This window comes from Lygodium microphyllum, chromosome 9 (assembly GCF_053477565.2).
Source record: "Lygodium microphyllum isolate KBCC chromosome 9, Lygodium_microphyllum_v1.1.10, whole genome shotgun sequence".
Taxonomy (NCBI): Eukaryota; Viridiplantae; Streptophyta; class Polypodiopsida; order Schizaeales; family Lygodiaceae; genus Lygodium; species Lygodium microphyllum.
Genome location: NC_141143.1, coordinates 67,324,062 through 67,330,061, shown reverse-complemented (window position 1 = coordinate 67,330,061; position 6,000 = coordinate 67,324,062).

Sequence of the window (6,000 nt, the reverse complement as noted above, 5' to 3'; positions counted from 1 at the left end):
TCCTAGCCCTCAAGATTCAATCCCTCCTGCTATGCCTATCCAAGGAGAGCATTCACCTCTCCTTATTGCTTCTGAGCCTAGTGAGTCTTCAATTGTGCCAATTGAGGAACCTTCCAAACCAACCCCAGCCAAGAGGAAAAGAAAATCAAGGTAGTTTTATATGCAAAGATGCTTCAGAGAAATAAGGAAAGCCCAAAAAGAAAGTAACCATCTTATCCCAAAGGCCACATTTATCAGAGTGGTCAAGGATATCTCAAATAGATTATCCAAGGCTGCCACAAGTGATGGACTCTAAAGGAAGTGGCAACTTTAAGCTATTTTTTGTTTACAAGAGGCTACATATGACTTTATCATAGATTTTATGAATGATGCTTACATTGCTACTTCTCATGTACACATGGTCACATTGATGAACAAGGATTTCAATATGGTGAGCATGCTTGGATATAGGTTTGACAAAGTTTTGAAGCCAATGCCCAACATTGATTATAAAGCTTTTGAGATCCTCAATGTTCCCCCAAAGTTGAGAAAGGTAATGGAGGCCTATCATTGAAAATGTTACTCACTTATATCCAACTAGAATTGCAACTCAAAGAGAGACTGCCATGGAGGAGAAAATCAAAGAGGAGGTTGAAAGAGAGGAATTTATTTGTAAGAGAAAGATTGATTCTATTGGCCTAGCTAACCTATGAGAGGATGGGCAAGGTATTTGGCCAAATGGTTGTGAATGTCTCTCGAGATGCAAATAAATAGGATTACCTTAGCATATCTCTAGAAGACAAGGCTATGCTAGAGAAAAAATGTATACAACTATCAGATTCTGCTATTTATTGTTGTCTAAGGTGAGGTTTGTTGTTGGTTTTATGAACTTTTTCAAAGTATCTTGCACTTTCATTCTCTTATTTTGGTATTTTTTTTCTTATACAAGGCATACATTGCTTCCCTCAATAATGAAATTGTAAATAACATTTTTATTATTGATCCACTTCTCTTTATGGATATTTTTTCAAAGTCAAGTTCAAATATTGCAAATTTCCTTAGGTTTTTTTAAAGTTCCACACACACAATTTTTTCGTATGTTAAAGGTAAATAAATCCCTTATACATAGTTACTTTTGGTTTTTTTTTTCATGTTTGTTACTAACTATTTTTTTCCTTGTTGTGGACATTGGAGTCTGATCTACTATGATCTTGTTGCTCGAGAGGTCATCCTTATGAATTCTCATTCACTAATTCATGGCATGGCAAAAATGTATTGTAAATAGTATTCCCTTGTTTTCTAGAATTCTTACATGTAGTCTTTATTGTTTTATAACAAGTGTTCACTTCTAATGCTGCTAGACTTGTTACCACCTACTTGGATGCCACTTTCAAAGATATTGCTAACTCTGAGAGACCTTTCAAGTTTCTCCTTCAAGAAGCACCGTTACAAAATGATGCACACACTCATAGATGGAGAGTTATCTTGAATGTTTACAAGACTATAGATTCAAAGTTACTGAACATAGACGGGGTGAATGTAAGTCTTTTTCCTTTTTTCTAAAGTTAAAATTCTCTTGTTTTCTCAACTAAGTTATTCTATGCCTTGTTTTAGTGCAAAGATTACCCCAAGTCATATGAGCGGTGGATAAGGGAGAGGTATATTGAGGTAATTTTGGATAGGGCAATCACACTAGTGGACTCTAACTTCCCTCTTCCTCCTAAATCTTCCGAGGGTAAAGCCAAGAGATAGATGGAAGCCACCACTGGTAAGGGTACTATCAAGACAACTACTAGAAAGCCTTATGCTGCCTCTATAAAGAAAGATAAGAGCACATCCAAATCAACCACCAAAAAGACTTATGTTGCCTCCACAAATAAGGGTATGTAAAAGCTTTCTCCTTTGAAGTTTGTTTCCAACACCCCCCCCTCAAGCCATACCTTGGTTGAGGTCCCAGCGCCACCTAAGTTAAACAACCTGAGCTCTGATACCAAGCTAGAAATTGGGTGGGGGGCCCTTGTACCTCCCCTTCTTGGGGAAATTACATGGCATAGCAGAGCAGATAGAATCTAAGCAAGGAGTAGAGAACATACAGCAAATATGAGAAGAACAGAAACTACTTTGATTTCAAATGAACTAATATAAAGATGGCTCTGTCCAGCCATGGGCTTCCATTGCGAAGCTTAGATGGCAATCCAAATAGATGATAGGCAAAAATCTTAGGGTAGTTGGAAGAACTCTAACTGGGCAAAAGATAGATTGACAATAGCTTTAGAGGGGCCTTCCTTTTATGCCCCCAAGAAGGTAGTCTGGTCAGCAAGTCGGACCATATTATGACCTTCCCTAGTTGTCCAGGGAATATTCCCATTACTATCGAGTAGGGCGCTCTCTCCCCAAAACCCCATCCATTTCTTCCTAGAATTCAAACTTAGTCTCAACTCATCACTCATGCACTGATAGTGAGGTAGTTTTCTCTAGCAAGTGTGGATTGCATTTTCCAACACCCCCCTCAAGCCATACCTTAGTTGAGGTCCTAGTGCCACCCAAGCTCAACAATGTGAGCTCTGATACCAAGTTAGAAATTGGGTGGGTTGCCCTTGTATCTTCCCTTCTTGGGGAAATTACACGGCACAACAGACGGAATCTAAGCAAGGAGTAGATAGCATAGAGAAAATGTGAGAAGAAGAGAGATTGCTTTAATTTCAAAAAAATTGAGACAAAGATGGGTCTGTCCACCCATGTGCTTCCACTGCGAATCTTAGATGGCGATCCATACAAATGATAGGCAAAGAGCTTAGGGTAGCTAGAAGAACTCTAACTAGGTGAAAGATAGATTAACAATAGCTTTAGGGGGGTGTTTCTTTTATAGTTCGGGAAGGTAATCTGGTCGGCAAGTTTCGTGACCATATTATGAACCTTCCCTCGTTAGCTACGGAATATTCCCTTTACCATCGCGTCGGGGGCGCTGTCCCGAGACCCTCATCCATTTGGCCTAGGATTCAAACCTAGTCTCAATTCATCACCACAGCTACACTGATAGTGAGCTAGTTTTCTCTACCAAGTATGGATTGCATTTCCAACACCCCCCCTCAAGCCACACCTTGGTTGAGGTCCTAGTGCCACCCAAGCTCAACAACCTAAGCTCAGATACCAAGTTAGAAAGTGGTGGGGACTATTATACCTCCCCTTCCCTTAATTGGAAGTTTCCCATAATTGGGCTAGCCATCTAGCCCCCAAAACTGAAAGGTGATGGATGTATCCAATTATGGAAATCTTCCTCCATTTGGCCTAGGATTCAAACCTAGTCTCAACTCATCATTGTTGCACCAATAGTGAGCTAGTTTTCTCTAGCAAGTGTGGATTGCATTTCCAACATCCCGCTTAGGCAAAGAGTTAACATAAATAGCTGTGCTTTTCTTAAGCAACACTTACACTTGCATACGTGGGTGATACATTATGCTCTTGTTTTTAGGCTCTCTTTTTAGCCTATTTTTGCATTAAGCGAGAGAGGTAAGAGAATATCCTTTGACTATTTATTTTTTGTGACTAGTCATTGTTTATTATTTACCTTTCTAGTACTAATGAGAGTGGTTTATTTTATTTATCCTCACAATAATTTTATTTGTACTTAGTACACTCACTTAATGTGTTGACAAGCACTAGATATGTTCAAGGTGCACAAGCCAATTGTATAAGTTTTATGGAGTTGTTAAGATTACTTTTAATATAGAAATGGTTCGATAGATTTTTTTGTTGTCATTACCATTGATATATATGATGTGTGCAATGATCTACTATTATTTTTGTTATGTGCTTAGTGTTTTATGCTCTTGTTTTTAGGCTCTCTTTTAAGCCTATTTTTGCATTAAGCAAGAGAGGTAAGAGAATATCTTTTGACTATTTATTTTTTGTGACCAGTCATTGTTTATTATCTACCTTTCTAGTACTAATGAGAATGGTTTATTTTGTTGATCCTCATACTAATTTTATTTGTACTTAGTACACTCACTTGATGTGTTGACAAGCACTAGATATGTTCATTGTGCACAAGCCAATTGTTTAAGTTTTATGGAGTTGCTAAGATTACTTTTAATATAGAAATGGTTTGATATATTTTTGTGTTGTCATTACCATTGATATATATGAAGTGTGCAATGATATACTATTATTTTTGTTATGTGCTTAGTGTTTTATGCTCTTGTTTTTTGGCTCTCTTTTTAGCCTATTTTTGCATTAAGCGAGAGAGGTAAGAGAATATCCTTTGACTATTTATTTTTTGTGACAGTCATTGTTTATTATTTACCTTTCTAGTACTAATGAGAGTGGTTTGTTTTATTGATCCTCATACCAATTTTATTTGCACTTAGTACACTCACTTAATGTGTTGACAAGCACTAGATATGTTCACGGTGCACAAGCCAATTGTTTAAGTTTTATGGAGTTGCTAAGATTACTTTTAATATAGAAATGGTTCGATAGATTTTTTTGTTGTCATTACCACTGATATATATGAAGTGTGCAATGTCTACTATTATTTTTGTTATGTGCTTAGTGTGTTATGCTCTTGTTTTTAGGCTCTCTTTTTAGCCTATATTTGCATTAAGCAAGAGAGGTAAGAGAATATCCTTTGACTATTTATTTTTTTTTACCAGTCATTGTTTATTATTTACCTTTCTAGTACTAATGAGAATGGTTTATTTTATTGATCCTCATACTAATTTTATTTGTACTTAGTACACTCACTTGATGTGTTGACAAGCACTAGATATGTTCATGGTGCACAAGCCAATTGTTTAAGTTTTATGGAGTTGCTAAGATTACATGAGTGTGCAATGATCTACTATTATTTTTATTATGTGCTTAGTTTTTTATGCTCTTGTTTTTAGGCTCTCTTTTTAGCCTATTTTTGCATTAAGCGAGAGAGGTAAGAGAAAGGCTAAGTTGAGCTTCTGACATTCACTACACTTGCAATTGACATCTAATCTATACAACACACCTCAAAGTGGGTAAACTACTTGATCCTCAATCTCTTAAGAAACCTCCTAGATTAAAAGCATACGTTGATCAAAAGGCTACACATTAAGTGGATTTGTTAGATTGGCAAGTGGTCAAACAACATAGGGATGACCCACAAGTGAGCTAAATGTTGTTTAGCAAGGAAAAGTACGAAAAAAGTATCAAGAAGCAAGAGTGGAAGTTGTAGAAGCATGATGATGAAGTTTTACCTCGTAAGCTTGGAAGATGCAAGAGAATGCTCGAGCAAGCATACAAATAGTGCACAAACAAGCAATATATCATGTATATTCAAGTAGTAGCGATGAAGGCTTGATATCCAATAGCTCTGAAATGATATTTAATGTTGATCTCGATGTAAAATTGCCCAATTTACCTTGAGGGTTGGATATTTACTAATTTGTTGTGAGTATTACATTGCACAAGTACCCAGGATGATACCTACACATATTACTCAACGTTTGGCACCACTAAGAAAGCCTACAAGTGGCCAAATTTTAATTTGCACTTATTGCTATCCAAATGCACCAAAATGCATATCCTCAAGATAAAAAGTGATCTTTTACCTTGAGGGGCTGAACTTGGTTTATTTTTTATAATACACTAGTGTGAATAAGACTAATCTAAGCTACCACAAATGAAGTTCATACATATATCAAGCATCAATAGCTAATTGTATGCCTATAATGCATTTACACCATGTCATTGATGAAACTAGCTACATGCCTATAACATATTTACACAGCATCAATCAAACAAGCTTTAAAACGCTACTTTTTTTTGTTTTACCTTGAGGGTAGGACAGCAAGCATGCAAATAGGTTCTCAAAACATGATAGAGATTATGGCTAATCCGTATAAGCTAAAATCAAGATATACATACTTACTTACTTTTAATAAAAAATACATGTGTGCATTGCCTACACAAGGTTAGATGAAAATTATATTATCCACACAAGATTAGATGAAAATTATATTGATTTCTTAAGTCTTCTAAATCAAAAGGGCT